The following is a 16369-nucleotide window of genomic DNA, read 5'->3' on the forward strand; positions in this document are numbered from 1 at the left end:
TCAGGAGAATCTGCCCTGGAGATACTAATTTGGAAGCAGCAAAAGAGATGGGAAGGAATGATATCACCTGGAGAGAGTATGCAGAGTGAGGGGGTGCTGAAAAATGAAGTCTTATGGAACAACAATAAAAAACAAATAAGTAAAAAAATATGAAACCCAGTGAAAGAGATCAAGTTAGAGTGGCCAGAGGGATAGCAGCAAGATCCAGAGAGGGTCCCACAGCTCTCCTCTTGTCAATTAGGTTTAGCATTTTGAAGAATTTTGGTGACCTTAGAGAAAGCAGTTTCAGTGAAGAGATAGGAAAATTAAACTATGTTTATTGAGAAATAATGGAACTAAGGAAGTGTTTGTAGAAAACACAGATAACTTTTTTTTATTAGGCAGATATTATTTATTTTCCATTTATGACTGACACATAATAATTGCACATATTTATGGGGTACAATGTGATGTTATGATACAGGTATAAATTGATCAAACAGTAATTAGCATATCTGTCACCTTAAACATTTGTCATTTCTTTGTGATGAGAGCACTCAAAAACTTCTAGCTTTTTTGAAATATATATTATCATTAATTCTAGTCATTTTAATATGCAATAGAGTGCCATAACTTATTTCTCCTATTTAACTGTGGCTTTGTACTCATTGAGCAATCGCTCATCATCTCCCCATCTTTCCTACCGTCTCTATCTTCTGGTAACCACTATTCTACTTTCTACTTCTATGAGAACAATCTTTTACATCCCACATGTGAGTGAGATGATCTAGTATTTGTCTTTCTGTGCCTGGCTTATTTCACTTAACATAATGCCCTCCAGTTTCACCCATGCTATTGCAAATGACGGGATTTCATTCATTTTCATGGCCAAACAGTATTGCATTATATATATGTACCACATTTTCTTTATCCATTCATCCATGAAGGGACATTTAGGTTAATTCCATATCTTGATTATTATTGATTATTATTAGTTGTGCTGCAATAAACACAAGTCTGTTTTTAAATGTCTGTTTTTAAAACAAGCATCACCCTTACTGAAGTTTCCCTAGACCTCACCCAGATTTTCCCACACACAGGACTCCAAAAGACCCTTCCTCATCTCTTAATTCTGCTTTGGGGAGGTCTTTAAGGAGAGAAGCTTGTTCTATTTAGAATGTGAGGGTCAAACATGGCACTAAGGTGCTTTACATTAATACATAGCCACAGATAAAGTAAATGCCAAAAACTTACAGAGCAGAATCTTGGGCGAAATGCTTTAACTAGCTTATATTCAATTAACTTTGCAGGTACACAAAATTTAGTACCTAAGAGAAATACAAGTTTGACTTTTCAGCTTTTCTTTTTTTTATTTTTTATTTTTTTATTTTATTATTATTATACTTTAAGTTTTAGGGTACATGTGCACAATGTGCAGGTTTGTTACATATGTATACATGTGCCATGTTGGTGTGCTCAGATAACTTTCTTAAAGAAGCTTGATCATTAATAAAAGGAATGAGATGATGCTATAGGTTAGGGAACTTTGGTGATTGTTGGTTTTTTGTTTTTTGTTTTTTATAAATGAGAAAGGCTTGAATATGGTTCTAAACTTCAGGGGAGGCCGGGCGCGGTGGCTCACACCTATAATCCCAGCACTTTGGGAGCTCGAGGCTGGTGGATCACTTGAGGTCAGGAGTTTGAGACCAGGCTGTCCAACATGTTGAAACTCTATCTCTACTAAAAATACAAAAATGGGCTGGGCATGGTGGCAGGAGCCTGTAGTCCCAGCTACTCAGGAGGCTGAGGCAAGGGAATTGCTTGAACCCAGGAGGCAGAGGTTGCAGTGAGCCAGGATGGCACCAGTGCATTCCAGCCTGGGCAACATAGCGAGACTCCACCTAAAACAAACAAACAGACAAACAAACAAATCTTAATGGTAAGGACTGAAAAGAAAGAATTGCTGAACCAAGACCCCACAGGAGGCAGGAGAAGATGGTATATAGATGGAAACATTATATGCCATGAGGTGGAATTGAGTCAAAGATGACTTCAGGTAAAAATAGGTTTGTAGATGTGAGGTGAGAAACTGAGGAAATTGATATCTACTTACTCCATTGTTACCTTTGATGTAGAAGACATGCTCAGCTGTGAAGAGTGAGAGTAAAAGTTTTAAATGTGGTGAAGGATTGGCATAGCCACTGAGGAAATTGCAGGCAGAGCCCAGGTGAGGATGGAGACCATTAGCTGTGTCAACCTATCACTCCTGATGTTTACTCCAAGAAGATGAAATTTAAGAGTAGAAAAAGTGGATGCCATGGAAAGAAATTAAGATTTTATCATGTAGGACTCACCCAAGTTGAAATTTAATAAAGAAGGCATAGGGAAAGAATGGGAATTAAGTGGTTTGAAAGTAAAAATTGAAGTAATGTACCATAAGATCTAGTCCAGAAAGCAAAGGGAGTGAGGCTCGGAGAGGATAATGCAGTAGTCAAAAAAGGAGGAGCTGAAATTTCTGACGTCTTTTTGGATGAAAGAATAAATAACATTGAGGTAAAGAATTGGGAGGACAGTCTCGGTGTTAATTGAGATAGTCAGGGTGTTAATCAGGGCTGGGGTTATAGGTTTTAAGATTTCATAGGTTTAATAACTTCAAATGATGATAAAGTTTAGTGTGTGACCTTGGGTGTCATTTGCTAAAGCCTATTGTGGATTAAGATTGTTGAGTAGATAATGTCCAGGAACTCTGAGGCTAGGGCATTGAGTGCATCATCCCCTAAACATTGAAGTCACTCAAGATAATTATGACTTGGGAGTTGAGACAAAACTTTTGAATGTGGGTAAATGATGGCAAAAATGTTAGATGATATAGCCCAGGAGAAGTAAAGGATGGTGTAGCAAAATGGCATGAATTTAGAATGAGGAAAGTATTTAAGCAGGGGTAGAAGAGTAAAGCTCTCCAACAGTAATTCTCAAATGTTGGTATGTGTAAGAATCACCTAAAAGGCTTGTTAAAAACACACATCGCTGGACCCTATCCCCAGAGTTTTTGATTCAATAGGTCTGGTGTTGGGTCAAGAAATTTGCATTTCTAACAAGTTTCCAGGTTTGGAGACCACACCTTCAGAACCACTATTCTGGAAGCATCTACAATGAGAATTTAGCAGAGATGACCTTGCCACATATGAAAGAATAAACAGCCTCCATAAGATAGGGCCCAGGTCAGAGAGTAAGGGTTTCAGAAGAGAGTTGCAATTCTAGTTCCTATTAAAGAAACAAGTGGAGAAATCATTCATCAATGTAAATAAGGATGGAAGAACTCTATTCACATGGTTTGGAGGTTCCTAAGGATGTCGTAAAATAGGTTAGAGAAAGGTCAGCAATGGTTGGGTATATGATGCTCTAGGGAGGAAGTACAGACTGTGGAGAATAAAGAAGAACCTACAGTGCTCCAATTTAAGAGAGCAGCTGAGGAAGACTAGGTTATAAAGTCCTGTGTTAACAAAGGCTAAGATGCCAAGGTTGTCAGGTGAACCTGGAGCTGGCTCAGCCACCAGTAGACATTGCTGCTCTTGAAACAGCAAATAGGACTTAAGTCTTTATCCCATAGTGAAACCAAGGGTGCTCTAAGATATGGGGAGTGTACCTAAGTTCTCTGCCTATTCAGCTGGTCAGCTCACAATTCCTTTATGTGAACAACAGGAAAGTGAAAGATGGGAACTCCTGGGGTATTTTCTCTTGATTCAACAATGTTCAAAGGTGTGGCCTTTGGTGACATAGTCCTATGTGTAATATCAAGATTTGGATTGATGTCTAGAGATGACCAGCTTGTTTGGAGAGTACCCAGAATTTAGATGTTAACTAACCTATGCAAAAATGTAAATCCTTTTAAAATGTGCGGAATTGTTAAATGCTAACCCTGTTTTCAGTGATATATGTGAATTACGTTAATAGAAAATGTCAAACTTTGTCACTTACAACATTAAAATTATATTTTAATTATAAAAATTCTTTTTAATAGCTACTTCAAATTTTAGTGAGCTCTACAGAGGCTGACATATTTAAAATATCTTTTACACTGGGTTATTTTTCTTCAGACTGCTTGAAAGTTATTTTTGAATAAAAGATTATTTTTCTCATAAATCTACATGAATTCATGTTGTAGTAGTGAGATTACCTGGCTTGGATATTTAGTAGTTGATATTAGAACTGGAGAAAATTGTATTGACAGCTGATTTAATAGAGATTTTTCTCTGCTCTTTCTGTTCTTCTATTTTGTTGTATCTCTTTATAGATAAACATTCTATAATATGAAAAAAGAAAATATTTTTTCTATATATTTTTCATGCAGCTTTAGAGTTTCCTTTTAGTGCTGTCATTTCATTTGAAAAGAATCATAATTTTTCTATTTTTCCCATTACTATTTGTGGTGGAGCTGGGTTTTATTTATCCAGATAATAAAACAACATTAGTTTTCCAGGCCTTGGAATAAACCTCTGTGGTTCATGTTTTCAATCTCTGTGTTTAAGTCTCTGGCCTTGAGGTACTGCTGTTGGAGTCATCCTTCATTTTTCATCAAATAGCATATGCTTTCAGCTGAGTCATTTTCCTTAGCCTGTTTCCTGCTTGTAGAATTTTGGAAGTCCAACAGTCTTTTCCAACAGTCCAATAGTCCTCTATCTGTTCATTTAAGTCAAAGCTGGCAGTGTTTCTGCAGGTATACAACTCTGGAAACTTGTGGATCTCCTGTGTATGTCATGGAAATTTACTCCATTAGAAAAGAGACACATACACTCCCACTCCACTGGGCATCTTTAGGTAATCTCAGCTCTATTTTTGGCATCTGCTAAGACGTCTGAGGGGAATCTAGCAGTTACATATCTAATCGTTTCAACAGTTACATATCTAATCGCTTCAAAGAGTCCCCTATATAACTTCTGACATTTTATTCCTTTCAAGGTAGTAGCAAAAGATTGTTCAGCCACAATCCTTAGCTTTCTTACCAGAGCATGCTTTCTTGACAGTGAATTCTATTTTAGCATTTTATTTTTTTTGCAATTTGGATAGTGTATTAGTCAGAGTTCTCCAGAAAGACAGAACCAATAGGATGGATGGATAAATAGATGGGTAGACAGATGGATGGATGATATATTAGATAGATAGATAGATAGATAGATAGATAGATAGATAGATAGATAGATAGATGATAGACAGACAGACAGATAGACAGATTTATTAGGGGAATTTGCTCATGTGGTCACAGAAACTGAGAAGTCCCAAAACAGGGACTTTCCAACGGCAGGAAAATAAGAGTGTCTCAGATCCAGGGAAGCTGGAAGAGAGAGGGAGGGAAGATACCTATGTACCTGTGTTTAGGGTAGTTCTTCCCCACTCAGTCTACTGATTTACATGTCAATCTCCTCTTAAAACACCCTCACAGACACACCCAGGAATAATTATTTAAAAGTTCTCTAGATATTCCTTAATCCAGTCAAGCCGAGACATAAAATTAATTATCACGGATAGACTAAGAATTTGCCAAATCATCTTGTCCTGTTTCCTTTTCGCTTAACAGTTCTTCCCTTAATCTATCTCTGCCTTCTCACATTTTAATATAAGAAGCAAGAAGAAACTGGGCCACACCTTCAACGCTTTGCTTGGAAATCAAATTTCCAAACAAATTTCCAAATTCATTACATACAAATCCTGCTTTCCACATAACTGCAAGAAGCTTTTAAACTAAGCTTCCTGTCATTATATAACAAAGATCCTCTTTTCTCCAGCTCTCAATAACATGTTCCTTTCTATCTGAGCCCTCACTGTCAACACCTATAACATCTATAATTCTATAAAAAGTCTATTTATGATTATTTTTATATTCTCCAAGACAATATATTTTTTCTACCATGCTCTTCACTTCTTTCTGAGTCCTAATTAGCAGTGTTATTAGCATGCATATTTTTACTAGCAACCAGCTCAAGGCAATCTAGGATTTTTCTGTCGTGTTCCATGAAATTATTCCAGTCTCTATCATTGCCCAATACATAAGCCACTTCCACATTTTTAGGCATTTGTTACACACTGCTTCCTAACCAAAATTTGTGTTAGTTTTCTACTGCTGCTGTAACAAATTACCACAAACTTAGTGCTTAACGCAAATTTATTCTCTTACTATTCTGTGTCAGAATTGCACTTGTCTGTAATCAAGGTGTCAATAGGGCTGCTTTCTTTCTGGAGGCACCAGGGAAGAATCTGTTTCCTTGCTTTTTCTAGCTTCTAGAGGTTGCTTGCATTCCTTGGCTCATGGCTCTTTCCTCCCTCTTCAAAGCCAGGGCAGAGTATATTCAAATTTCTCTCTCAGGATTCTTGATGCCTTCTTATAAGGATTCTTGTGATTATATTGCATCTACTCAGATAATCCATGATAATCCCCCCATCTCAAGTTCCTTAACTTAATCATACTTGCAGATTCCCTTTTGCCACATAGGGAAACATATTCACAGGTTTGGGAGGTCATTATTCTTTCTACCACAAGGTGAGCACTTAGATTATTGATTTGAGATCTTTTCTCTTTTATAATATATTCACTTGGTGCTCTCTAAAGTTTCCTCAGCACTGCTTTAGTTGTGTCCCACAAATTTTGATCAGTTGTATTTTAATTTTCATTGAGTCCAATGTTTTTTCCTCTTGAAACTTCCTCTTTGACCCATGGATTATTTATAAATATGTTGTTTACTTTTCAAGTGTTTGAAGACTTTTTATTATCTTTTTAAATTTTTATTTATTTATTTTTTTGGGATGGAGTCTCACTCTGTCGCCCAGGCTCGAGTGCGGTGGCCTGATCCCTGCTCACTGCAAGCTCCGCCTCCTGGGTTCACGCCACTCTCCTGCCTCAGCCTCCAAGTAGTTGGGTAATTTGTTACTACAGGCGCCTGCCACCACGCCCGGCTAATTTTTTGTATTTTTAGTAGAGACGGGGTTTCACTGCGTTAGCCAGGATGGTCTCGATCTCCTGACCTCGTGATCCACCTGCCTTGGCCTCCCAAACTACTGGGATTACAGGTGTAAGCCACCGCGCCCAGCCTTGTCTTTTTTATTATTTCTAATTTGATTGCATTGTGATCAGAGGACACACTGTATAATTTCAATTCCTTTAAATTTGTTTTTTTTTTTTAAATTTTAGGATCAAGATATAGTCAGTCTTGGTGTGTGTTTCTTTGGAATTTGCAAAGAATTCTGCTTCTGTTGGATGAATTGTTCTATAAATGTCAATTATATTTTGTTAGATGCTGTTGTTTAATTCTATATTCTTGCTGTTTTTCTGTCTAGTTTTCAGTTTTGACAGATTTGTGTTGAAGTTTACAACTATAATTGTGGATTTGTCCAGTTATCTTTTCAGTTTTTGCTTCAAATATTTTACTTCTCTGTTGCTTGGTGCATTTACATTTAATGTTGCTCTGTCTTCTTCATGGAGTCATCCCTTAATTATATAATCTCTCTCTCTGTTTTGCAATTTTCTTTGCTCTTAAATCTAAATTATTTTATAGTAATATAGCCACTTGTTTCTTTTGATTAATGTTTGTAACATACCTTTTCTACCATTTTAATTTTCAACCTGCCTATATCATTATATTTTAAGTGAGTTTCTTGTAGACAACATATAGTTGTCATAATTTTTAATATACTGTGCAATCTCTGACTTTCAATTGGTATAGTTAGACTACATTTAAGGTAATTATTGAGATATTAAGACTTAAATCTACCACTTAATTTTTGTTTTCTGTTTTGCATTTCTGTTATTTCTTTGTTTTCTTTTTCTTGTCTTCTTCTGGTATGCTTGAGAAGTTTTTACATTTCCTCTTTGATTAGCTTTAGAGTTTTTAATTATATCTTTTATATAGTTTTTTTTAGTGGTTTCTTTAGGTATTATGTTTACATACATAACTTATCACAGTCCACTGTCATAGTCATTTTACCAGTTGAAATAAAGTGCCCCTTTATCCTACCCTGTTAATAATGTAATTTCCTTAAATATTTCTTCTACATATGAAACCAATTATAAAATATAATTTTTCCTTCAACTATCAAACATAATAGAAAAAACTCAAGGAGAATTAAAACCTAATGTATTTACCCATATTTTTGTTTACTGTGTTCTTTCTTCCTTCTTGATGTTCTGAGATTCCTTCTTGTACCGTTTCTTTGTCTATAAAGGGGCAGGTAATAAACATTTTAGTCTCAGTAGGCTGTGGGTATCTTTTGTAACTACTCGATCCAACAGTTGTAGCGTGAAAACAGCCTGAAGCAATATTAAACAAATCGGGTTTTGCTGTGTTCCAATAAAAATTTGCAAAACAGGCAGCAGACCAGACTGACCCCTGTCTAAACAAGAGCATTTTCCATAATTACTTCACCTTTTTTTTTTTTTTAATGCTGATGCAACCTCAGATTCAAACAATGTGGAATTTAGCTTAAACATACAAACTGGAAACCTAATCTGTGACTGTATTTCCTAATGTAATGTGCAATTACTGATTCCTTTGGCATGAGTTCTATAACCACATAATCATCTTTTATAAGCAGTTTCTTTATTGTAGAACTGGGAGCCTTATCTCTGACAGCAAACTTGTGTTTTCTTTTTTTTTTTTTTTTTTGAGATGGAGTCTTGCTCTGTCACGCAGTCTGGAATGCAGTGGCGCGATCTCCGCTCACTGCAAGCTGTGCCTCCCAGGTTCATGCCATTCTCCTGCCTCAGCCTCCCAAGTAGCTGGGACTACAGGCACCCGCCACCACATCCAGCTAATTTTTTTGTATTTTTTAGTAGAGACGGGGTTTCACTGTGTTAGCCAGGATGATCTCGATCTCCTGACCTCATGATTCACCTGCCTCGGCCTCCCAAAGTGCTGGGATTACAGGCATGAGCCACCGCGCCTGGCCCAAACTTGTGTTTTCTTAATTTAATCTTGTCATGATACCAGATTTCCTGCCTTAAATATACTTATTAACTATTATGTTAGATTTTTTAAGTTTTAAGTGGGCTGGCATTTTTAAAAATACATTTTTCAATATTTGGTTAAAATTACACTTTTTTATATATACTCATTTTGATATTAAATTGTATAATTAGTAATTTCAAAATTAAAATTACCAAGTATCATAGAAATCGCATTGTCATCACCAATTGTTATACTTTATCAAATTGTTGCAATTGATAGAACTTTTTAAAAAAAAAATTATTATTGGGGTACAATGCCTGAAAAAGCATGACATGGTACATAGCAATAGACATATAAAGCCAGGAGTGGGGAAAATGGTGTTTTTGAAAGCTGTAAATATTTAGGCTGATTTCCCAAAGAGGAATTTAGAATTATTTAGGGGGAGAGAACTTATTTTGTCTTTAGAAATACTTTAATAAGCCTTTACTTATGTAAAATTAGACCTTCTGTTTAGTCTGAAAGAGAAAGATAGCTCAAAGGGAGAGCTATATTTCTTTGTTTAATAAACAGAATTTTGGCATTCTCTCCTGGCTGGACACTGGGGGAAAGGAGACTAAAATGAGGCCGGAGCAAAGAGCATGTGGTGGGCAGTCCTGATAGAAACGGTGGTTTGGAGCCACCTAAGGCCTAAACAAGGAAAGCAACCAGTGAGAAATTTGCTATGCTGTGGATTGTGAAGGAATGTTAAGAAAATAATATGTCTAATATTGCATTTGTCTGTTGTCTCTGCATTGTGTTATAATCCCACCATGATATTCCCAAACATACAGCACAGGTCAATTAAACACAATAGCCTTTTAGCAGTGAGGGTGATATGTTCATGCCTATCTATGGGATGAAGGGGTGAAGGGAGAGAGGAGCAGCTGGGAAAGGTAAGGTGAGAGAGGACCAGAGCCAGGGACTCGGAACAGGAATACAGAACATGTGGTATCCAGGTGGGACTGGTTCCCCTCCTACTTCCCTGACCGCTCTTTCTCAGTCTCACCTGTGCTGGCTCCTCCTCATTTCCTAAACTATAAACATTAACTCTAAACCTCTTTTCTTCAGACCTGGTTATATTCATCTCCAAGGCCAGAACTTTTCAAAATGTGGCCTTGCAACCCATTAGTGCATTGTAATGTCAATTTAGAAGGATGTGACCCGTATTTTTGATGAAAGAAATTAAATATAACTAAAAATGTCAGAGTATAATATATGTGGTAAAGGTTGGCTTTTTTCATGAAACTTTTGAATCAGAGTGTATGTGTATCTGTGTGTTGGGGGTGGCAGGATGGAAGAATGTGTTTACCATGTTGTAATGTGACATGCGTAAATTTATTCTGTGGCTTGTGGTCCATAAAGTTTAAAAAGCACAGCATTAGGTAATCTCATCCAGTGTCATGGTTTTACATACCACCTCTATGCCATGATTAATAAATACAAATTTACATCTTCAGTGGAACTTAATTGCTAAATTCAACTCACCTACCCAGCTATTTAGGTGATACTGCAATTTGGATGTCCATCAGGTATTTCAAACTAGCATGACCAAATCTGAATACCTGGGTCCCCACATGCATGCCCTACCTGCTCTTCCTGCAGTCTTTCTCATCTCAGAATATAGGAACTTTACCTTTGTGGTTCCTCAAGCCAAAAACTTTGCAGTCATCTTTAACTCTCTCTCTCTCTCTGTCCCCCTCCCTCCCTCCCTCTCCCTCTCCCTCTCCCTCTCCCTGTCACCTTCTCTCCTTCTCTCTCTCTCTCTCCCTCTTTCTCATAGCCTACATTCAGTGCACCATCAAATTCTGTAAGCTCAAACTGTTGCATGTGTTAAGAATCTTACCATTTGTCATCACCTCCACAGTCACCACTCTAGTTCAGTTGCGCTCATATTGTTCTAATAGCTTCCTTCTTCTTCCCTTGCCTATCTTCAGCCTATTTTCAATATAACAGCCAAAATGATCCTGTACAAATATAAATCAGAGCATATCTCTTCTCTAACTTAGAACCTCTTAACAGCTTCTCAAAAACTCATGCAAGTAAAATCCGAAGTCCTTACAATGGCTTCAAGGCCCTACGTGAACTTTTATACCACACGGCTCCTCTCTGACCTCATCCTCTACCACTCTCCTCATTACTCTTTTTTTCCAGCATTTGCCTCCTTGCAGTTCTTTGAACTTACCAGTCATGTGTCTACCTCAGAGCCTTGACATATACTATTCAATATTCCTGAAAATTCTTACACCAAATACATGGTGATTCCATCATTGCATCAGGCCTTTACTTAAATGTCACTTTATACAGAGGCCCTCTCTCTACTTATTATCCATTTTCTGACTTTAGTTTTCTCTGTAGCACATATAACTATGCATATAAGAAGGCTTAGATTTTTTAAGACCTGTAATTAATCATAAAAAGAGTGAACAATATGAAATGTCAGTAAAGAACAATTTCTAGGGAATCAAAGATGCTGTACACATATAGAGATTACTAAAGAAGAGAAAAATAAATACATAGATGAGGATAAAATTGAGAGAAATAAAATGCCAAAGTTTTTTCACACCCCAGTGGTGCCTGGAACTCCAGTGAGGCAGGCCCGTTCACTCCCCTGGAAATGGGGCTGAAGCCAGGGAGCCAAGTGGTCTCGCTCAGCGCGTCCCACTCCCACTGAGCCCAGCAAGCTAAGAATCACTGGCTTGAAATTCTCACTGCCAGCACAGCAGTCTGAAGTTGACCTGGGACTATCTTGCATGGTGGGGGGAGGGGCGTCTCTCATTACTGAGGCTTGAGTAGGTGGTTTTCCCCTGACAGTGCTAAGGAGGCTGGGAGGTGTGGACTGGGCAAATTCACCACAGCGCGGTAAAGCGACTGTGACCAGACTGCTTCTCTAGTTTCCTCCTCACTGGGAAGGGGCATCTCTGAAGGAAAGGGAATAGCCCCAGTCAGATGCTTACAGATAAACTCCCATCTCCCTGGGACAGAGCACTTGGAGGATGGGGCAGCTGTGGGAGCAGCTTCAGCTCATTTAATCATTCCTGCCGGCTGGCTCTGAAGAGAACAGCTGATCCTGACAAAAGGGATTCTTTCAGCACAGTACACCAGCTCTGCTAAAGGACAGACTGCCTCAAGTGGGTCCCTGACCCTGGAGCCTCCTGACTGGGAGAGACTTCTCAACGGGGGTCGACAGACACCTCATAGAGGGGAGCTCTGGCTGGCATCAGGCTGGTGCCCTCTAGGATGAAGCTTCCAGAGGAAGGAGCAAGCAGCAATATTTGCTGTTCTGCAGCCTCCACTGGTGATATCCAGGTGAAGAGGGTCTGAAACGGACCTCCAGAAAACTGCATCAGACCTGCAGAATATGGGCCTGACTGTTAGAATAAAAACTAACAAATAGAAAGCAACAACATCAACATCAACATCAACGTAAAGGACCCCCACGCAAAAAACCCATCCAAAGGTCATCAGCCTCAAAGATCAAAGGTAGATAAATCCACAAGGATGAGGAAAAACCACTGCAAAAAGGCTAAACATTCCAAAAACCAGAATGTCTCTGCTCCTCCATAACTCCTCTCCAGCAAAGGCACAAAACTGGATGGAGAATGAGAGTGACAAATTGACGGAAGTAGGCTTCAGAAAGTGGGTAATAACAAATTCCTCTGAGCTAAAGGAGTGTGTTCTAACACAACGCAAGGAAGATAAGAACTTTAATAAAATGTTACAGGAATGGCTAACTAGAATAACTAGTTTAAAGAAGAACATAAATGACCCAATGGAGCTGAAAAACACAGCACAAGAACTTTGTAAAACATACACAAGTATCAATAGCTGATTTGATCAAGCAGAAGAAAGGATATCAGAGATTGACGATCAACTTACTGAAATAAGGAGTGAAGACAAGATTAGCGAAAAAAGAATGAAGAGGAACAAAGAAAGCCTCCAAGAAATATGGGACTATGTGAAAAGACCAAACCTATGTTTGATTGGCATACCTGAAACTGATGGGGAGAATGGAACCAAGTTGGAAAACATTCTTCAGGATATTATCCAGGAGAACTTCCCCAAGCTAACAAGACAAGCCAATATTCAAATTCAGGAAATACAGAGAATACCACAAAGATACTCCTCGAGAAGAGCAACCCCAAGACACGTAATCATCAGATTCTCCAAGGTTGAAACAAAGGAAAAACTGTTAAGGGCAGCCAGAGAGAAAGGTCAGGTTACCTACAAAGGGAAGCCCATCAGACTAACAGCAGGTCTGCCTGCAGAAACCCTACAAGCCAGAAGAGAGTGGGGAACAATATTCAACATTCTTAAAAGAATTTTCAACCCAGAATTTCATATCCAGCCAAACCAAGCTTCATAAGTGAAGGAGAAATAAATCCTTTCCTGACAAGCAAATGCTGAGGGATTTTGTCACCACCAGGCCTGCCTTAAAAGGGCTCCTGAAAGAAGCACTGGATATGGAAAGGAAAAACTGGTACCAGCCACTGCAAAAACACACCAAAATATAAAGAGCAAACAACAAAGCCAAATTTTCTCTGTTTGCAGATGACCATGATTGTAGATTTAGAAAACCCCATCGTCTCAGCCCAAAAACTCCTTAAGCTGATAAGCAACTTCAGTGAAGTCTCAGGATACACAATCAATGTGCAAAAATCACAAACATTCCTATACACCAACAATAGACAAGCAGGGAGCCAAATCATGAGTGAACTCCCATTCACAGTTGCTACAAAGAGAGTAAAATACCTAGGAATACAACTTACAAGGGACATGAAGGACCTCTTCAAGGAGAACTACAAACCACTGCTTAAGGAAATAAGAGAGGACACAAACAAATGGAGAAAAACTGTCATGCTCATGGATAGGAAAAATCAATGTAGTGAAAATGGCCATACTGCCCAAAGTAATTTATAGATTCAATGCTATTCCCACTAATCTACCATTGACTTTCTTCACAGAATTAGAAAAAACTACTTTAAATTTCATATGGAACCAAAAAAGAGCCTATGTAGCCAAGACAATCCTAAGCAAAAAGAACAAAGCGGGAGGCATCACGCTACCTGACTTCAAATTATACTACAAGGCTACAGTAACCAAAACAGCAGGGTACTGGTACCAAAACAGATATATAGACCAATGGAACAGAACAGAGGCCTCAGAAATAACACCACAGATCTACAACCATCTGATCTTCAACAAACCTGACAAAAACAAGCAATGAGAAAAGGATTCCTTATTTAATAAATTGTATTGGGAAAACTGGCTAGCCATAGGCAGAAAATAGAAACTGGACCCCTTCCTTATACCTTATACAAAAATTAACTCAAGACAGATTAAAGACTTAAATGTAAAACTCCAAACCATAAAAACCTTAGAAGAAAACCTAGGTAATACCATTCAGGACATAGGCATGGGCAAAGACTTCATGACTAAAACACCAAAAGCAATGGCAACAAAAGCCAAAATTGACAAATGGGATCTAATCAAATTAAAGAGCTTCTGCACAGCAAAAGAAACTACCATCAGAGTGAACAGACAACCTACAAAATGGGAGAAAATTTTTGTAATCTATCCATCTGATAAAGGTCTACTATCCAGAATCTACAAAGAACTTAAACAATATAAGAAAGAAACAACCCCATCAAAAAGTGGGCAAAGGATATGAACAGACGCTTATCAAAAGAAGACATTTATGTGGCCAACAAAAGTATGAAAAAAACCTCATCATCACTCGTCATTAGAGAAATACAAATCAAAACCACAATTAGATACCATCTCACGCCAGTTAGAATGGTGATCATTAAAAAGTCTTGAAACAACAGATGCTGGTGAGGCTGTGGAGAAATAGGAACACTTTTACACTGTTGGTGGGAGTGCAAATTAGTTCAATCATTATGGAAGACAGCGTGGTTATTCCTCAAGGATCTAGAACCAGAAATACCACTTGACCCAGCAATCCCATTACTGGGTATATACCCAAAGGATTATAAATCATTCTGCTTTAAAGACACATGCACATGTATGTTTACTGCAGCACTATTTACAATAGTAAAGACTTGGAACCAACCCAAATGCTTATCAATGATAGACTGGATAAAGAAAATGTAGCACATACACACCATGGAATACCATGCAGCCATAAAAAAGAATGAGTTCGTGTCGTTTGCAGGGACATGGATGAAGCTGGAAGCCATCATTCTCAGCAAACACAGGAACAAAAAACTAAACACCACATGTTCTCACTTATAAGTGGGAGTTGAACAATGAGAACACATGGACACAGAGAGGAACATCACACACTGGGGCCTGTCGGTGGGGTGGGAGGTTGGGGGGCAAGGGGAGGGAGAGCATTAGGAGAAACACCTAATGCATGTGGGGCTTAAAACCCAGATGCCGGGCTAATAGGTGCAGCAAACCACCATGACACATGTATACCTATGTAACAAACCTGCACATTCTGAACATGTATCCCAGAACTTAAAGTAAAATAAAAAATAAAAAAATTAATATATCTGATATAAAAGGTCAAGATTTTAAAATATTCTATCAATGAGGTAAAAGGTGAAAAAGGTGGGTATATAATTTAACCCGTTAAAGATTAAAAAAGGAATTATATAAGAAAAACACAGAAGAAAAACTGAGGGGAAAAAGAGCACAAAATTTGAAAATAAGAAATATGCATGAAGGATGAAACTGTCAGGAGTGAGGACCAAGGAAAATCCTTCGGTTTGTATTCTGCCCCGAGGGCAGGGAATTGGGTTATCTCTGATTTATCTCTTTCCTCCAATTCGTAATTCATGCAGTGGCAGGCCAGGTCTCACTAACAACTATTTCAGTACTGACTGAGTGGGTTAAGTTAAATATTAAAAGCCAGTGCCCTTATACAAAGGCTGGGATGTAAAAAAACCCCACCAAGATTTTGGCTTAGGCCTTTCCTGGGCCTTAAAGCATGACAAAATAACAAAGGAATTCTTAACGGGACCCATTTAGGATTAAACAAGTTTTATTGTGGGTCTGAAGAAACTCCCCAGGCCTCCACAAACAAGTTTACTGGGGGTCTGAAGGAACTCCTCAAACCTACATGATTTAGCAAGAGACAAAATAAGGACAATCACCCCAGCACCTGGACCCATTTAGATTAAGTAAATTTACTGAGGCTCCAGAGGAAGGTCTTCAGAACTCAGACCTTAGTTACAGATTAAAATAAGTTAATCACTTATGTCTTTAGATGAATGCATACTTACATGTAGACAAATAGCGTAGAAGGTATATAAGCTTTGGAAAACTGTAACTTTGAGTTGGTCTGGTGATAATTTCCAGGTCTTCTCTTTATAACCAGTTACAGAAATAAAAACTCTCTTCCCCCCCAGTTCATCTGCATCTTGTTATTGTGCCGCGAGAAATAGCAGCCT

This window comes from Hylobates moloch, unplaced genomic scaffold (genome assembly GCF_009828535.3).
Source record: "Hylobates moloch isolate HMO894 unplaced genomic scaffold, HMol_V3 SCAFFOLD_8, whole genome shotgun sequence".
Lineage (NCBI taxonomy): Eukaryota > Metazoa > Chordata > Mammalia > Primates > Hylobatidae > Hylobates > Hylobates moloch.